We start from the raw sequence: 18,612 nt of genomic DNA on the forward strand, positions 1-18,612 counted from the left end.
GAAGATATTCCGTATTCAAAACCTCCTGCACAATGCTTAGATGAGTTTGATAATTATATTGTTAAGCAAAATAATTTTAATATGAGAGTAGAGAATCATTTAATGGAAAATTCTCGAGCTATTGGTGAATTGCATGGTATTGTGGAGAGAACCTCCAATGATGTTAAGATTCTTGTTAAACATTTTCATATGGTTCAAACTCAAATTGATCAACTCACTAAAGTGCAAAATGACTTGTTGGAAAATAGTTCTAAAGAAAAACATGCTTATGAAGTAACAACTAGGGGTGGTGTTTCTACTCAGGATCCTCTATATCCTGAGGGGCATCCCAAAAGAGTTGAACAAGATTCTCAACGAACTAAAACTAGTGCTCCATCTAAGAAAAAGAAAAAGAAACATAAGAATGTTGTAGAATCCTCTGAACCTGTTAATGATCCTAATAGTATTTTTATTTCTGATGCTGAAACTGAAAGTGGTAATGAACATGATAAAGATGATGATAAGAATGATGCTTCTGATAAAGAAGAGGTTGAAAATGAACCTGAAAAGCATGTTAAAAATAAAAAGTATACTAAAGAAGACTTTATTGCTGAGAAACATGGTAATGAAAGAGAACCTTGGGTTCAAAAGCAAATGCCTTTTCCTGCTAAGAAACTAAAATCAAAGGAAGAGGAACACTATAATAAATTTTGTGATTGGATGAAACCATTATTCTTGCAAATCCCTTTGATCGATGCTATTAAATTGCCTCCTTATTCAAAGTATATGAAAGATATTGTCACTAACAAAAGGAAAATTCCTAATGAGGAGATTTCCACTATGCTTGCTAATTACTCTTTCAATGGCAAGGTTCCAAAGAAGCTTGGCAACCCAGGTATACCAACTATTCCTTGTTCCATCAAGAATAATTATGTTAGAACTGCTCTATGTGATCTGGGAGCGGGAGTTAGTGTGATGCCTTTTTCTCTTTATAAGAGACTTTATTTAGATAAGTTGATACCGACTGATATATCTTTGCAAATGGCTGATAAATCTACTGCTATTCCTGTTGGTGTATGTGAGGATGTTCCTGTTCAAGTTACTCAAAACTGCTTGATATTAACTGATTTTGTTGTGTTGGAAATGCCTGAAGATGATAATATGTCCATTATTCTTGGGAGACCCTTTCTTAATACTGCAGGGGCTGTTATTGATTGCAATAAAGGAAAAGTGACTTTTAATGTTGATGACAAGGAACATACTGTCTATTTTCCCAAGAAGACTGATAAAATATGTGGAGTTAATACAATTTCCAGTTCAAGAACCGTCAAAGTGGGAGTTATTGATTGTCCTATATATGATCTCAAAGAAGGATATCAAACTATTATGATTGGATCCGTATCAATACAATATAAGGTAACATGATTGATTTGAGGTTTATTTCTTCTTATGACATGTAAAATTATTTGGTGGCAAGACTTGATCAACCTTGTTAACAAGTATATTTTATATGCATAGAAGAGCTAAACAACAGTTCTTTCTTCCTCCACTTGTTTTACTTGTTGTAGCACTACTTGTTTTGCAATATGCTTAAGTTGTTTAGAGGTTTGAAAATCTTTTTCTGCCCAGTAATAATAATTTTGACACCCAGAAATGTGCATTTTTCAAAGTTTTCAAAAATTCACAAAAATTATACCGTTGGTCTTATTTTTCGAAGACGCACCTGGGAGCACCTGGGGATGACCAGTGGGGCACCCCAGGGTGGCACCCCACAGGCCGGCGAGGCCTGGAAGGGGGGCGCGCCACCCTGTTGTGTGGGGCCCTCCTTGCCCCACTTCTTCATCTCTTTCACTCATTGCACTCTCTCTCCCGAAAAAAACTCGTACTCACTTTCTCTCACTCGCGTTTCTGCTCAAGAGCTAAAGATTTCTCGATCTCTTTGCTCAGCCCAGATTTCTGTCTGAAATTTGGCACATTTGCTCTCCGGTATGTGACTCCTCCGATTATCCAAGTAGAATTTTGTTTGGTTGAGTATATCTTGAATATTTTGCTGCTGTAGGTAACATGTTTAGTGAGCTTGCATGCTTGTTCTAAGTTGTATAAATTAGTTTTGATGCATGTTTAGTACTCTAGCAAGTTCCTATGGTAGTTTCCCTCAATTATATGTCACCAAATCAAATTTTATATTGTTTGTTGAAAAATTTCAGAAAATGGAGTGGAGTAGTCATCAACTAAACCAACAAGGTACAACAGGTTATGAGAGTTAACCGCGAAGAGGGAGTATAACCCTCTTACTACCCGTGCACAGATTTTATGGGAAGTGCAGGAATCTTGCGAGATGTTCAGGATCTAATCTTCCGTGCAGGATTGAATAATTTTGTTGTTGGTAAACCATGCCAATATGCAAAATTGACTATGTCTGTAGTGCAGGATTTTGCATTCAATTGGTCTCAATCTAACCCCATGGTTCGGTACAAAATTTATAATAAAACTGTCAACTTGCCTTTCAATGATTTCTGTGCAGCCATTAGAGTGCCGCAATGGGGATCGTGCGAGAAGATGAGGGGATCGCCGCAAGAGCTCTTGAATATCTACAAGATGATTTGTCATGGAAGAAGCTTCTCAGAGGATGGTGGTAAAATCAGTAGTATTCAACTCCCAGCTATTCGTTACTTTGCTTATTTAATCACCAAGTGCGTTCTTGCTAGAAAGAATTCAAGTAAGTTATCTATCCAAGATTTAGCTTTTCTAGCTGCCGCATTACAAGGTGATAGGACTTATAACTTGGGAGCTTTGATAGCCTATAGACTTGCTACTAACCGTGAGAGGGGAGGAATTTGCGGAGGTCTCATCGCCTCTCATTTATTAGCTATGCATGGTGTAGAACTTGATATTCAGCTTTCCGTAGAAAAACTTGACATAGTCTCCATGATTAAACATGAATTTGTTTCTGATTCGTCTAATTTGAGTAACCTGTATTACAAGATAATATTTTATAAGAAAACTTGGAGAACAACTAAGAAAACTGAAAAACTAGTAGGATTGCCTGCACATGTTCTGTTTAACTTTGATTCCAGGAAGAATTGGTCAGTCACAGAGGGAGAACTGAATGCATACTTGGAGGGAGATGGCCATCAGGCAAGAGGCGGCACAGAGGAGGCCGAGGAACCCCTTGATTCGTCATCCGATGCAGCGAGCTCCTCGCATCAACATTAAGGTCATACGGAGGCTACACGTTATTCTGCTGCACAAGAACCTTATTATGATCACGCCATGTACGATTCGCCGGCGTGGAACCCTGACCCTCGCTGGGGTTGATCTCCACTTAGGCCAAAAGCCTAAGTGTAAGGGTACATTGCCCCCTATGTGTGGTTTTGGTAATTAATGACAACCCCTATGGACTAATGTTTTCATTGAGTTTATATGAAGGAATATTCCATAGGTACTACTTGTACTCCATGTGTTGGATTCAAGTATGGATGCCATGAAGATAAAGGTATATCTTGTGTATTGGCATCAAGATCATCGGTATGAAGATACATATGTGATATGATCAGGAAGAAGAAATGAAGATGGAGTTCTTATGTGGAACTCAATATTAGCCATGCTCTATCTTATGTGAGTATGAGAAGATACAAGGATTGAGTTGGGCAAGTTCAAGATGAGCATCTCAAGTGGATCACATGCTTGAAGCTTGCCGTCCATTTGGTGATAATGGACATGTGAAGATGTGCATCAATGGAGCTTTCCCATCATAGTGTATGGGGGAGCATTTGTGAGTCTTCACGAAGCAACATTGATCAAGTGTGGCATTCCGGCTTGTATGGAGCTTGAAGAGCTATCATCAAGATCAAGCGGGATGCGCAAGGCAAAGGTATGGCTTTGCTAGGTTTTCCTTTTACCGGTCTCAAGGTGGTTGATGGGAGACCGGATTATAGGATACATAGCCGCACTATTAAGAGGGGCTTTCGGTTGGGTAACTTGATCACATCGTCTTAGGGAGCTCAATCCTTTGCATACTTTGCATATCCTTATTGCTTCTTGGTGTTTCTCTATGTGAGGTTCTTGAGCTTGTTGCTAGCTTTACAACAAGCCCAAGTTCATCGAAAACGGAGTTCGCATGCATCTTCTATTGCGTTTTCGAGGTTGGGTGATTTTACCGGTTATTCATGATATAAGGTTCTATCCTTTTATATTCATGATAAAATCCCCTCCTACAGTTTCTTGTGTTTGCACTTTCTATTGGATAGCATTTGTTGTTATCTTTCCAACAAAATTGGTTTCATGTTAATCGGAGTTCGGGAGCAATAGTTATTAAAGAAAAGGTAAAAGAGAAAAAGAAAAAGAAAAGAAAGAAAAAGGGGGAAGGCCCCGGTTGCCGCCCGGCCTGCCGGCCCTCACGCCGGCCCACCCGGTCGACCGGGCGGCCACCGGCCCACCAGCCGGGCAGCCCAGCTTGCCCTCCGGTCCGGCCGGACCCCCAGCTGGGCTGGTCAGCGCCAAATCCGGTTGGCCGGCCTGGCAGCCGGCTGGGCTGTCTGTTTTGCCCGTTTTTCTTCCCCTTTTCACTTGTTTTTTCTCCCAACGGTTCTATTTCCCCCTTAGCTATAAATAGGCTTCTTCCACCTTGAGCCAAACTAGTTCTTCCCATTCTCTCACCTCCATTGTTGCTATTTGAAGAACTTGCTCTCCCCCTTGATTCCTCCAACCATTCTTGCTCATATTTGAGGATTTGAGAGAGGAGATCTAGATCTACACTTCCACCAAACCATTTCTTCTCTAAGTGAGGGAATCTCTTGGGATCTAGATCTTGGAGTCTTTGGTTGACTTTCCCCCTTGTTCTTCCTCTCCAATCTCATCCTAGCATTCGTTGCTTTGGTGGGATTTGAGTGTGAAGGACTTGAACACCTCCGGTGTTCTTGCTTTGCATCATTGCATAGTGTTGAGCTCTCCACAACGATTTGTTCGAGTGAGAGACCGTGAGCTTGTTACTCTTGGAGGGTGACCTCCTAGTTGGCTTGGTGATTGGTGCTCCGGTGATCTCTTCAAGAAGATTGTGAAGAGGCCCGGGCTTCTCCTTCGTGGAGCTTGTGAAGTGGTTGTGGAGCTTGCCATCTCCGGAGCGGAGGAAAAGCTAACCATAAGGAAAGGGCCATTATCCTTCGTGGGTGTGGTTCGGAGAATAGGGTGAGCCTTCGTGGCGCGGGGAATCCTTCGTGGGACCTCCACTCCTCCAAACGTGACGTACCTTGTTGCAAAGCAAGGGAACACGGGAATACATCCTCGTCTCCGCGTGCCTCGGTTATTTCTATACCCGAGCTCTCTTTCCTTGTGATAGCCATCGTGCTTGAAGTACATATATCTTGCTATCACTTGTGCTACATATATCTTGTGCCTATCTTGCTTAGCTCTAGTTGCTATTGTTACACTTAGTTGAGCTTAGCATATTTAGGGTTTGTGCTTGTAAACTAAACGATAGTTTAATTCCGCATTCATACAAGACAAATCCGCAAGAGTTTGTAATTGCCTATTCACCCCCCCCTCTAGGCGACATCTCGATCTTTCAATTGGTATCGGAGCAAGGTCTCTCCTTGTTTAAGGCTTCACCGCCTTGAGAGTAAAGATGTCGGCTAGTATAGTGCACAATGACACAATTGTCTTTAATGGCACAAATTATCTTTTGTGGAGAAATTGCTTGCTTTGTAAGCTTCGGACCTTGTGTCCACATATAGAGCAATTTCTAGATGTCGGTTTTTCTCCTCCGATGGATTCTCAAAATCTATCTTTAGAGGATGAGAAAAACTTACATCTTGAAGCTCAAGTATCTAATGAACTTTTATTCTCTTTGAGACCCGATTTTCGTAGGTTCTTGATATATATAAAGCGAAAATCGTCTCATGAGATGTGGATCAAGCTTAAGGAAATGTTTGGTGGATCCACTTCTCAATTGGTCGGTGGTGACTCCGAGGAGCTCTCTTCCCCTTCACATCATGAAGATCTCCAAGTTGCTTCCACCTCCGGTCGTGATGATATATCATCTTCTTCCACTTCACCAACGTGTTGCAAGACACAAGGTAATGATATGGTGAGTGGTGAGGGAAATTGCAATGTTGATATTGTGCTCATTAGTGATGACTCTTCATCTCTATCTCATTGCAATGGTTCCTCTTTGGACTTAAACACATCTTGCATTGAAAATAATCTACATGCTTGTGTTGATAGTCCTTGCATATCATGTGTAAATTGCTTACATAGATCTCATGAGGATATGCTTGCCTTGTCTTGCTCCCATAATCAAAATGTTTCTATTTCCTCTAGTTGCTTGTTGACTAACATTGTAGAGGAAACCGAACACTCTATGGATCAAGACATGATTTCAAATGAGGATTCAAGAATATCTTCATCTTCATCCTCCGGTATGCACATGTGCCTTATGGCAAATGGACCAAAGGTATCTCCTACTTTGACTCCTAACACATTATCCTCTAATGATGAGAGTGATGATGATGATAATGATGAAGAACATAATATCTTGGTGCATGATATGGCAATGGTATATGCTTCTCTTCGTGGTAATAAAGAAGCTCGTGCTTATCTCGAACACTCTATGGATACCTTGAATAAATATAGGGAAACCATAGTGGAGTTGGAGTCCCATGTTGAAAATGGGGAAATGAGATTCACTCTCCTCAAGCATGAGCTAAAAGATGAGAAGCATGCTAATTTCATGCTTACACAAAAAATTGAATCCTATATGCATGAAAATGAGAAAACTATTGTTGATGCTTGTGCTACTAACTCTAATTCTTGTGAAGCATCGACCTTAAAGGAGAATGTTGAGCTAAGGGCTCAACTTGAGTTGCTAACTAGCAATTATAGGGAATTGGAAGAAAGTCATAAAAAGCTCTCAAGCTCTCATGATGATCTTCTAATTTCCTATGATGGGCTAAAGTTAGCTCATGAGGCAAGTATCACTAAGGTAACATCTTGTGAGCCTCATATGGATGTTAGCACAATCTATACTACAAATGTAACATTGCCATGTGCTAGTCCTTGTAATCCATCTAGTCAAACTAGTGATACAACTTGTGTTGGATTACTCACTTTGCCTTGTTGCTCTAACAATGAAGCTTCTACTTCCTCTAGTACTTGTATTTCTACTAACCATGTAGAGGAAATAAAAGAGCTCGAGGCTCAAGTCCTTTCTTTGAAGAAAGACTTGGAAAAGCGTCATGAAGGGAAATCCGCACTTGACAAGATGCTAAGTGTGCAACAATCCCCCAATGACAAAAGTGGACTTGGATTCAATTCCAATAACAAGAACAAGTCCAAGAGCAAGAGCAACAAGAAGAAGGGCCAAGATAAAGTCAATGATCCGGCCAAGTTGGTTTGCTTCAAGTGCAAGGTTGATGATGAGGTCTAAGACCCCGTGTGTGGCCCGATCTTGCGGATTGACGTCGAAACCAAAGGGGAGATGGGAAAACGCGAGGAACACGAAGAACACGGTGATGAACACGAGGAACCCCGAGACTCACGCACGCACACCAACCCGATACACCCGATGCTTACCTCCGTGGCTCGATGGACCACGCCAATAGAATCTCCGTGGAAGAGACACGCGGTAGAATTCCCGGAGAGAGATTGGGGTTGGAGAGGAAGAGCTTGGGGAAGGAGAGAGAGTAACAAGTACTAGAATCTCCTTCAACAAGATCTAAGTCAACAACCAAGGTGCCTTGATTACGAGGGATGATACCCAAGGGAGACTAAGCTCAAAGTTAGGGTTTGAGTTCAAAACAAGTCTCAAGAGCTAAGGGGCGTCCCGGGGGTATTTATAGTCTTACAAGGCATCACGGAGCCGAAAAGGTAAGTTCGGGCCGAAAAGATAACTAAGTCGTGCGAGGCCGGTCGGGGGGCCGGTCGGACCGGGCCTGTGGCCGGGCAGGCCGGTCAGGGGGCCGGTCAGACCGGGCCTGTGGCCGGGCGGCCGGTTTCAGGCCGGGCCTGGGACCGGGCGGCGACCGGACGAGGCTCCAAGTCCCCTGGATGGCGTCCGGATGTCACGAGCGCGAATCCCGGTTTCGGACCGGGCGGCCGGTCAGGAGGCCGGTCAGACCGGGCTGTGGACCGGGTGACCCGGTCAGGAGGCCGGTCGACCGGATTCTGGACTGGCCGTCCATCTTCTCTTCCTTGCGCTCTTCGGGCGACTTCCGGTCCAGCTGCTCCTCTCCTTCCCTTGACCTTGGCTTGTCCTCCTCTCCGTAGTCTTGATGCTCCTTGTACCTAATGACACATAGCACGTCGGCATGAGGTAGCAATCCATCCAAAGGGGTACCAAGATCAAGGGTAGTGAGGAGCGAGTTCACCTCATCATGTAGAGCCTTGGCTCGGGCTCGTGTCATTGGTCCACTTGGGGGACTTGTTGGTCTTGGTGTGGAGGTGACCGAAGGCCACCCCGCATCATCTCCCCCTTGGGAAAGAGTCGTCCTCGACTCTTGCTCCTCTTCATCTTCATGATATGGCGATAAGTCCGACACGTTGAACGTGTTGCTCACCAAGTACTTGGAGGTGGGGATGTCGATGACGTAAGCGTTGTTGTTGATGCGTTTGAGGACCTTGAAGGGACCATCTCCTCTTGGCTTGAGCTTCGAGTTGCGTTCATGGGGGAATCTTTCCTTCCGGAGGTGTATCCAAACGAGGTCGCCTTCTTGAAATATGCGTTCCTTCTTCTTGGCGTTGAGGCGGGTAGCTTGACGAAGCACATGTTCTTGAATGGTAGCTCTTGTCTCTTCATGAAGTTTCTTGACGGCGGCGGTGCGCTTGTCGAAGTCCATGTTGATCCGCTCATGAAGTGGGAGCGGGAGTATGTCGAGTGCCGTGAGCGGCTCAAACCCGTAGACGACCATGAAGGGACTCCTTGACGTAGTCGAGTGCTTGGCGCGGTTGTAGGCGAACTCCGCGTGTGGAATGCATTCCTCCCATGACTTCAAGTTTTTCTTCACGAGGATGCGTAGAAGGGTGGAGAGGCTTCGATTGACCACTTCCGTTTGGCCGTCCGTTTGCGGGTGCGAGGATGATGAGAATAAGAGCTTCACTCCAAACTTGGCCATGAGCGACTTCCAAAGATAACTCATGAACTTGACGTCTCGATCCGACACAATGCTTTGCGGTACTCCATGTAGGCGGACAATTTCCCTGAAAAACAACGAAGCAATGTGTGAAGCATCATCGCTCTTATGGCAAGGTATGAAATGAGCCATCTTAGAGAATCTATCCACTACCACAAAGATAGAATCATGTCCATGCTTAGTGCGAGGCAATCCTAGAACAAAATCCATGCTAATGTCCGTCCATGGTGCATGAGGTATAGGCAAGGGCGTGTAAAGACCATAGGGATTGGAAGTAGACTTAGCTTGAAGGCATGTCGTGCAACGGTTGCAAAGGCGCTCGACGTCCCTCTTCATCTTCGGCCAATAATAGTGAGTGGCTAGCATCGCAAGTGTCTTATCTCGACCAAAATGTCCCATAAGGCCACCACCATGTGACTCTTGCAAGAGTAACTTTCGAAGAGAAGAATCGGGAATGCAAATTTTGTTGGCTTTGAACAAGTAGCCTTTGTGCAAATAGAAGTCATCAAATCCTCGGTCAACGGAACACTTCTCAAATATCGGAGCAAAGAAAGAATCGGAAGTATAGAGTTCTTTGATCTCTTCGAGTCCCAAAACGTGAAAATCCAAGCGAGTCAACAAAAGGGTGTTTTTGCGGGAAAGAGCATCCGCCACTACATTGTCCTTGCCCTTCTTGTATTTGATGACATACGGGAAGGACTCAATGAACTCAACCCATTTTGCATGACGTTTGTTCAAGTTGTGTTGGCTTTTCAAGTACTTCAAAGACTCATGGTCGGAGTGAATGATGAACTCTTTTGGCCAAAGATAGTGTTGCCAAACTTCAAGAACACGAACCAAAGCGTAGAGCTCCTTGTCATATATAGGATAGTTGAGGCGTGCGCCATCTAACTTCTCACTATAGTATGCCACGGGTTTGCCCTCTTGCATAAGAACACCACCAATACCAAGCCCACTTGCATCACACTCAATCTCAAAAGTTTTGGTAAAATTTGGAAGAACAAGAAGGGGAGCTTCGGTAAGGCGTTTCTTCAACTCATCAAAAGCATTTTGTTGGGCCTTGCCCCAAACAAACGGAACATTCTTCTTGGTAAGCTCATTCAAAGGGCAAGCAATGGTGCTAAAATCTTTCACAAAGCGGCGGTAAAACCCGGCAAGTCCATGGAAGCTTCGGACTTGACCATCATTTGTAGGAGTAGGCCAATTATGGATGGCCTCTACCTTGGAAGAATCAACTTCAATTCCATTAGCGGAAACCACAAAGCCAAGGAAAACCAATTTGTTTTGAGCAAAGGTGCATTTGGGGAGGTTAGCATAAAGCTTCTCATGACGCAAGATGCACAAGACTTCTCTCACATGTTGCACATGGTCCTCGAGATATTTGCTATAAATAAGAATATCATCGAAATAGACAACCACACTCTTGCCAATGAGAGGACGCAAGATGTGATTCATGAGGCGCATGAAAGTTGATGGAGCATTGGATAGCCCAAATGGCATAACAAGCCACTCATATAGACCAAGTTTGGTCTTGAATGCCGTTTTCCATTCATCACCAATAGCCATGCGGATTTGGTGGTAGCCACTACGCAAATCAATTTTAGAGAAAATCGTGGCACCACTAAGTTCATCAAGCATGTCATCTAACGCGGAATGGGATGGCGGTAACGGACGGTAATGGCATTGATGGGGCGACAATCCATACACATCCGTTGCGTCTCATCCGGTTTAGGCACAAGAATCACGGGAACCGCACAAGGGGAAAGGCTTTCTCGAACGTACCCTTTAGCGAGGAGGTCTTGTATTTGGCGTTGGATCTCCTTTGTCTCTTCGGGGTTGGTGCGGTAGGCGGCACGGTTTGGAAGCGGAGCGCCGGGTATGAGGTCGATGCGGTGCTCGATGCCTCGAAGCGGTGGTAGTCCATGAGGGAGCTCGTCGGGGAAGACATCTTGGAACTCCTTCAAAATAGACAACAAAGACGAAGGAATTGTGGTTAAGTCGTTAGTCTCCGACGACGGTCCCTTGCAAATGAGGACGTAGTGCAATATGGTGGATGGGTTTGCTTGCACTTCTTTCCACTCGCTTTTGGTGGCTAGGAGGACACTCTTTCGATCACTCATATATGGCTTGTGGCGCTCACTCTCCATTTGGTGGGTCGCTCCCTCACCTCTCAACTCACTATGGTGGGAGTGGTGTTGTGCCCTCGCTAGAGCCTTCGCATTGTCGGCGATGATTTGACTAGGAGTCATGGGGCGCAACTCGAACTTCTTGTCGTTGACCTTGAAGGTGTATGTGTTGGAGAGTCCATCATGTATAGCCTTCTTGTCATATTGCCAAGGGCGGCCAAGCAACATGTGGCACACCGTCATGGGTACCACGTCACACTCAATAGTGTCCTCATAAGGTCCAATCTTGAAATTGACGGTGACGGTATGTTGTATCTTGACGTTGCCCTTGTCACTCAACCATTGGATATGGTAAGGGTGAGGATGCTTGCGGAGGTTGAGGTGGAGCTTCTCACACAACTCGGTGCTTGCAAGGTTATGGCAACTTCCACCGTCTATGATGACCTTGATCGACTTGCCACCAATTCCGGCACGAGTTTGGAAGATGTTGCACCGTTGTTCTTCCACATCATGAGGTTGCGTAGTTAGCACCCTTGTGACCACAAGTGAGGGACTTGGGTCATGCTCACATAGGAGAGGATCTTCTCCACATTCTTGCTCATAAGCTTCTTCACTTTCCACGGCGGCTTGCACAAGGGCTTCATATTCATCCTCATCAAGCGTCTCGATATCACCATTCTCCATAGTGATCATGACCTTGGTGTTCTTGCACTCAAACGACTTGTGGCCTTGGGTGCCACACTTGAAGCAAGTGACACTAGAGGGTCCCGTAGATGCCTTAGAAGAGGCGGTGGAGGAGACCGTTTGCTTCATGCGACTTTGGATAGTCGGCTTCTTGGATGTTGTTGAGGACACGTCGGCCTTGGCACTTGTAGCATGAGGAGTTGATGTTGTAGAAGGAGTCGATGTAGCGAGCTTGGAGGTGAAGTAGGTCTTGGCCTTGGAGTACTTGATGTCCTCAATCACTTGGCGCTCGGCCTTCGTTGCTTGATGGACCAATTCAACCATGTTGGAGTAAGGTTGGAACTCCACAATTCGCTTGATGGGATAGTTGAGGCCATTGAAGAAGCGAGCAATGGTTTGGTCATCGGACTCTTGGATGTTTGCTCTCATCATAGTGAGCTCCATCTCCTTGTAGAACTCCTCGACGGTCTTGGTTCCTTGCTTCAACTTTTGTAGCTTGTTGAAGAGGTCGGTCATGTAGTGCGTGGGCACAAAGCGAGCATGCATCTCTTTCTTCATTTCTTCCCAAGTGGCAATTGGAGGTTCTCCTTCTCTTCTCGAAGAGTGAGGACTTGCTCCCACCAAGTGTTTGCGTAGTCCTCGAACTCAAGCGACGCCATAGCCACCTTCTTGGCACCGGAGTAGTTGTGGATGCGGAATATCTTGTCGACCTTGAGTGCCCATGAGAGGTAGGCCTCGGCATCTTCTTCACCCTTGAACTTTGGCATGGTGAACTTGAGGCGTCCAAACATGTTCTCTTCATCCTCCAAGTTTCTTCGACGAGGAGGGGCACCTTCATCTCTTGCGGCTTGAGGAGGAATAGGAGGTCTTCTACGGCCAACCATAGCATTGGGTTGGTGTTGGAGGTGCACACTTGCTTCACTTGGTTCACGGTGAGGTTGTGGTTGAAGATCTTGACGAGGTTGTTGAAGATCTTGACGAGGTGGTTGGCGACGCCCAAAGATGGCCCTCTCATCTTGCTCATGTGGTGGTTCTCCTCTTCCACGTTGGTCATGGCGAGGATGATTGCGAAGATCACGCCTCGGTTGGTCTTGATGTTCATGGCCTTGAGCTTCACCATGTGGTTCCATGTTTTGGAAGACGTTGTCATGTGGGTGGCCGTCACGCCCATGGTGGGCATGGCCATCCGGTTGAGGACGATCTTGTGGAGGACGTTCATGAGGTCTAGCATGGCGATGTATTTCTCCTCGCCTAGAGTTGGAGCGAGAGTTTTCATGACGAGCTTGTGAGCGATGCGGTCGATGATGGTCTTCATGCCTTGAGGAGGAGCTTGAGGACGAACGGTGGCCATGAGAGTAGTAATCTTGTGATGAGCTTGAGGATGATGAAGTAGAGCGGTGTCGGCGATGACGACCCAAGTTGGTGATGGCGCGCTCGAGGCTATCCATGCGCCGCTCCATGTTCGCATCATTGGCCGCCATTTGACCATTCAAGTTGTCCGTAGCTTCGCGAAGGAGAGCCAAGTCTTGGTTCACAACGGAGAAGTTGTGTGCCACTTCATCGTATTGCTCATCGATGCGCGTCTCGAAGAGGGTGAGTTGCTCCTTGAACTCTTGGCGTTGCGTCCATAGGTTGTGTTGAGTAGCCAACCTCTCGGTGTTGCGGAGGATCTCTCCCTCCCTTGCTTCATCTCCGCTCCTATCCATGATACAAAGACAAGCACTAGGTTGTGTATGTTAGTGGAAGGAGACTACCTCGCACTCTTACCAAGGTAAGATAGTATTGAGGCAATCCACCAAGCCGAAAGCAAGATCAAGTGTATCGGGAACACACGCAAAACCACACGCAAAAGCTAGCAAATATGGTGTTAGGCGAGTGTTGTGGAAAGCCAAAAGACAAATCCAAGATCGAGTATGTTGTTAAGAGTGGTGGAAATCCGAAAATCCAAGTGTTGATGCGAAGATCACTATAAACACGGAAAAATGATGTGGAACACACACACGAGATAAGCGGGGTTAGTGCAACCAAAAGTGAGCGGAAAATTGTATGTGCGGATGCTCGGTGTCACACTAACACAAGGAGAGTCAAAGCTTTGGTTGCAAAGGAAGAGACAACTAGATTCACACGTGACCTCTCTTCTCGTATCTCTCTTTGCTTAAAAGCTTTTTCTCTTTTGTATATGTTGGCACTTGCACTCGTTGTATCTTTGGTGGCACGTGGACACTTTGTATGTATGGGCGTATGGATGTATGGATGTATGGATGTATGGTGCTACTCGCACTCTTTTTGTGTTTTGGGGCTTTTTGACGCACTATGTTAGCGTTAGCCTCGCTTTTGCTATCTTGCCACACGAGTGTTTGCTTGGGTGCCTTACTCAACGCTACACACACACCTCACAATGCGGGGTCACGTGCAATGTCTCGCAACACTAGACAAGCAATGCTCAATGGGATAGATCGCAAAAGGAAGAGGGGTTACAAGGTGACAGCTGCAAGTTATACCTGCGATGATGGTGGTGGTGGTGGTGGTGGTGGAGATCGCCGGACGTCGAGGTCGAAGGAGGGGGCGTTGCTGCGCCCGGTCTGGGGCCCGGTCGGACCGGGTTCTGGACCGGCCTGGCCGGTTGCGCGGCCGGTCGACCGGATTCTGGGCTGGGCCGGCCGGTCTGTAGCCCGGTTGACCGGGTGCTCGACCGGATTTCGCGGGCTGAGCTTTTCTCTCTCCTGTTCTTCCCCAAACCAAAACCAAATCGACCAAATCGAAGGGAAACGATGGAATTGGAGGCTCAAAGTTGGGGAAATAGTAGATCAAGCACAACAACTCCAAATCCACGGACCAAAACCACTCAAAACGCAACCAAATCACAGATCGGTCAAGAGGCAATTTAGGGCTATTTTTGGGGATTTTTGGAAAATTTTCTAGGGACGAAATCGGGTGGGTGGAGGGTCAAATCCGCGGAAACCAAAGGCTGCTGATACCATATGATGAGGTCTAAGACCCCGTGTGTGGCCCGATCTTGCGGATTGACGTCGAAACCAAAGGGGAGATGGGAAAACGCGAGGAACACGAAGAACACGGTGATGAACACGAGGAACCCCGAGACTCACGCACGCACACCAACCCGATACACCCGATGCTTACCTCCGTGGCTCGATGGACCACGCCAATAGAATCTCCGTGGAAGAGACACGCGGTAGAATTCCCGGAGAGAGATTGGGGTTGGAGAGGAAGAGCTTGGGGAAGGAGAGAGAGTAACAAGTACTAGAATCTCCTTCAACAAGATCTAAGTCAACAACCAAGGTGCCTTGATTACGAGAGGATGATACCCAAGGGAGACTAAGCTCAAAGTTAGGGTTTGAGTTCAAAACAAGTCTCAAGAGCTAAGGGGCGTCCTCGGGGGTATTTATAGTCTTACAAGGCATCACAGGCCGAAAAGGTAAGTTCGGGCCGAAAAGATAACTTAAGTCGTGCAGGCCGGTCAGGGGGCCGGTCAGACCGGGCCTGTGACCGGGCAGGCCGGTCAGGAGGCCGGTCAGACCGGGCCTGTGACCGGGCGGCCGGTTTCAGACCGGGCCTGGGACCGGGCGGCGACCGGACGAGGCTCCAAGTCCCCTGGATGGCGTCCGGATGTCACGAGCGCGAATCCCGGTTTCGGACCGGGCGGCCCGGTCAGGAGGCCGGTCTGACCGGGCTGTGGGCCGGGTGACCCGGTCAGTAGGCCGGTCGACCGGATTCTGGACTGGCCGTCCATCTTCTCTTCCTTGCGCTCTTCGGGCGACTTCCGGTCCAGTCTGCTCCTCTCCTTCCCTTGACCTTGGCTTGTCCTCCTCTCCGTAGTCTTGATGCTCCTTGTACCTAATGACACATAGCACGTCGGCATGAGGTAGCAATCCATCCAAAGGGGTACCAAGATCAAGGGTAGTGAGGAGCGAGTTCACCTCATCATGTAGAGCCTTGGCTCGGGCTCGTGTCATTGGTCCACTTGGGGGACTTGTTGGTCTTGGTGTGGAGGTGACCGAAGGCCACCCCGCATCAGTTGAAGGGCATCATGTTAGATCATGCCCATTGAAGAAGAAGCACTTGAGTGAGAAACAACAAGGGAAATGGCCACAAGGTCAAGGTCAAGCTCATGCTCGACCTCAAGTTGAAGATAGGCCACTTCCCAAGAAGAATCAAGATAATGTTCCCCAAGAGAGGAAATCAATAAAGAAGAGAAAGGGGAACACTTGCTACTTATGCCGTGAGAAGGGGCACTTTGCTTCTTCTTGCTTAGGTGGTACCTTATCTAACCCTATAATTGTTGATGATGATTATTCTCTAGGGAAGGATAAGGATGGCAATGTGTTTGCCAAGTTTGTTGGAACTCAAAGTGGTTTCAAGAAAAGAACCATTTGGGTTGCCAAGCCTATTGTGACTAATCTCTTAGGACCCAACTTGGTTGGGGACCAACAATCTCAAACTTGATCAATAGGTACAAATGGAGGTCATTGGAGACTTGGCTACTTCATGAAGAATTAAGGGATCTTCATATATTATATTTTTACCAAGCCAAGTCGTATGGATTATCATCTATATCTTATATCCAATGTTCCTCTTTGCGGTAACTTATACTTCAACTCTTCATGTTTATTGTAAGTTACTTGCCCCTTTTGCATGTTTGGTTTTGTACCAAATATGTGTATGTATGTGTTGTGTCTTACTTGCCTATATTGTGTATTCAAGTATGTTTGTTTGACTCATCATATACTTGTGTATTGTTTTGAGCCTAATGCATCTTGATGATATCTTATTTGGCTCTCTTTTAAGTGATTAATGGAACATCCCATTTTGGGGGAGTGATATGCTTTGTGCATCTCTCTTTCTTTAAAATGTGTGTACATGAGTACCACCACTTAGTATTGATATTGCAAGATTATCTAGTCACTATGAGGTGTGCCGTACTCATGAGAAATTCAAATTCTAAATATCCATTAATCATCTCTAGTTGAATTTTAGTTGCCTCTTATTTAGAAGAAATGTTTTATCACATTATGGGGGAGTAATATGTTTTGTACATATCACAAGCCTAGAAAATGTGAACATATGAGGTTATGCCACTTAGAGTTGATGCTCTTAATTATCTTGCTCCTAGGTGGCATGTTTGCTCAAACAAGCTCCATTCCTAATAAAATATTTTATTACTCATCTTATGGGCTCTTCTTTGAATATGAAATTCTTGGTGCGGTTTTTCCTCAAATACATATCTCTATATCTTATTGGGGATACCGTTTGCTTCAATTTATTCTAATCATTGCCGTGCGTGATTGTGTGACTAGTTGAAGTTATCAAGAATCTTCATCCGTGCATAGTGCATAATTCTATATACTTATCCTATGCCTTTTAGTGTGAAGTTGATCCTTACTATCATTGTCAATACTCCACCGGAAATTATTTCCAATATACTCATTGTCTTTGACAATTGATAACCTTGTATGTGGTTGAATTTTTGGATCATCTTCACCTTGGATTGTTTCTTACTTCCTTATTTTATTTCCAAGAAATCTTTGTTGCTCCCATATGTCTTCCTTGTTCCTTTTTGAAAAATCTTTTGATAAAACCCCTTGATTCATATCAAGTGGTTGTTTTGGAATACATACCTTTTTTCTTACGGTACATTGTGCCATTGTGAAAAGTGTAGTGGGTTTGGTTTATTCGTTCGAACCTTGCTCTTTTGGGGAGTTTGCTATCTCATTTCTTCTTACATATTTCATTAGCTTGAATGAGATAAATCTTTGAGCATGTTTGCTTTATTTCATCCTCTATGCTCAATGGTTTCTTCTTAGTTCATTTGTTGAACTTTGTTGAACAAATCTTTTGAGATTTGCTTCTTAGATATAATTTGGACAACAAATTTGTTTTGTGATACCTCTATGCCTTATTTAATTCTTTTGGTGTTTTGTCCAAAGTATATCTTTCTTGGATCTTTAAAAGTTTTGGTGTATGCTTATATGTAATTTGTTTATACTTGTAGCATGCTTGCTTTCTTTTGATCCATTATGTAGGATATACTCCATCAAATCCTAAATGGCTAAGATGTGCATGAAATTCAAATTTCATCTAAATATGCACATGTTTATATGGAGTGTGTCCTATATATTGTGGTTAGTCTAACCATGTTGGACCCAATAAGTTTGGGGGTCAAGATGTACTTGAATGATGTCTTAGGTACATTGGAGATGCAATGGAGGCTTGTCTCATCTATAAGGAAGGTGTTATCACCATATGAGAATTGGAGTCAAGACTAGGATGATCGATGAACTCCTATCTACTACATCATGCCATTGCTATCTCGGTAACAAGTATCTTATTCATGCATACTCATATAGCATCCAACCTCTTGTAGGTTGCATCTTGGCATGAAATTCTTTATTTCGAAAATATTGAGGTTCTTGAAAAATCCTTTTAAAGAAAACTTCTTATTGTACACTTGAGTAATTTGAGAAGATGCATATGATGGGGATATATATATATATATATATATATATATATATATATATATATATATATATATATCATGTTTATGATTCACCTATCCCAAATATGCCCTCTAGCAATTTATTGCATATCAATTCCTCAAAGAACTCTTATGTGCAATATTGATGAAATTGCAAAATAAATCCGCATTTGTGATACTTGTTGCCTCTCTCAAAACATTCCAA

This window comes from Lolium rigidum, chromosome 4 (assembly GCF_022539505.1).
Source record: "Lolium rigidum isolate FL_2022 chromosome 4, APGP_CSIRO_Lrig_0.1, whole genome shotgun sequence".
Taxonomy (NCBI): Eukaryota; Viridiplantae; Streptophyta; class Magnoliopsida; order Poales; family Poaceae; genus Lolium; species Lolium rigidum.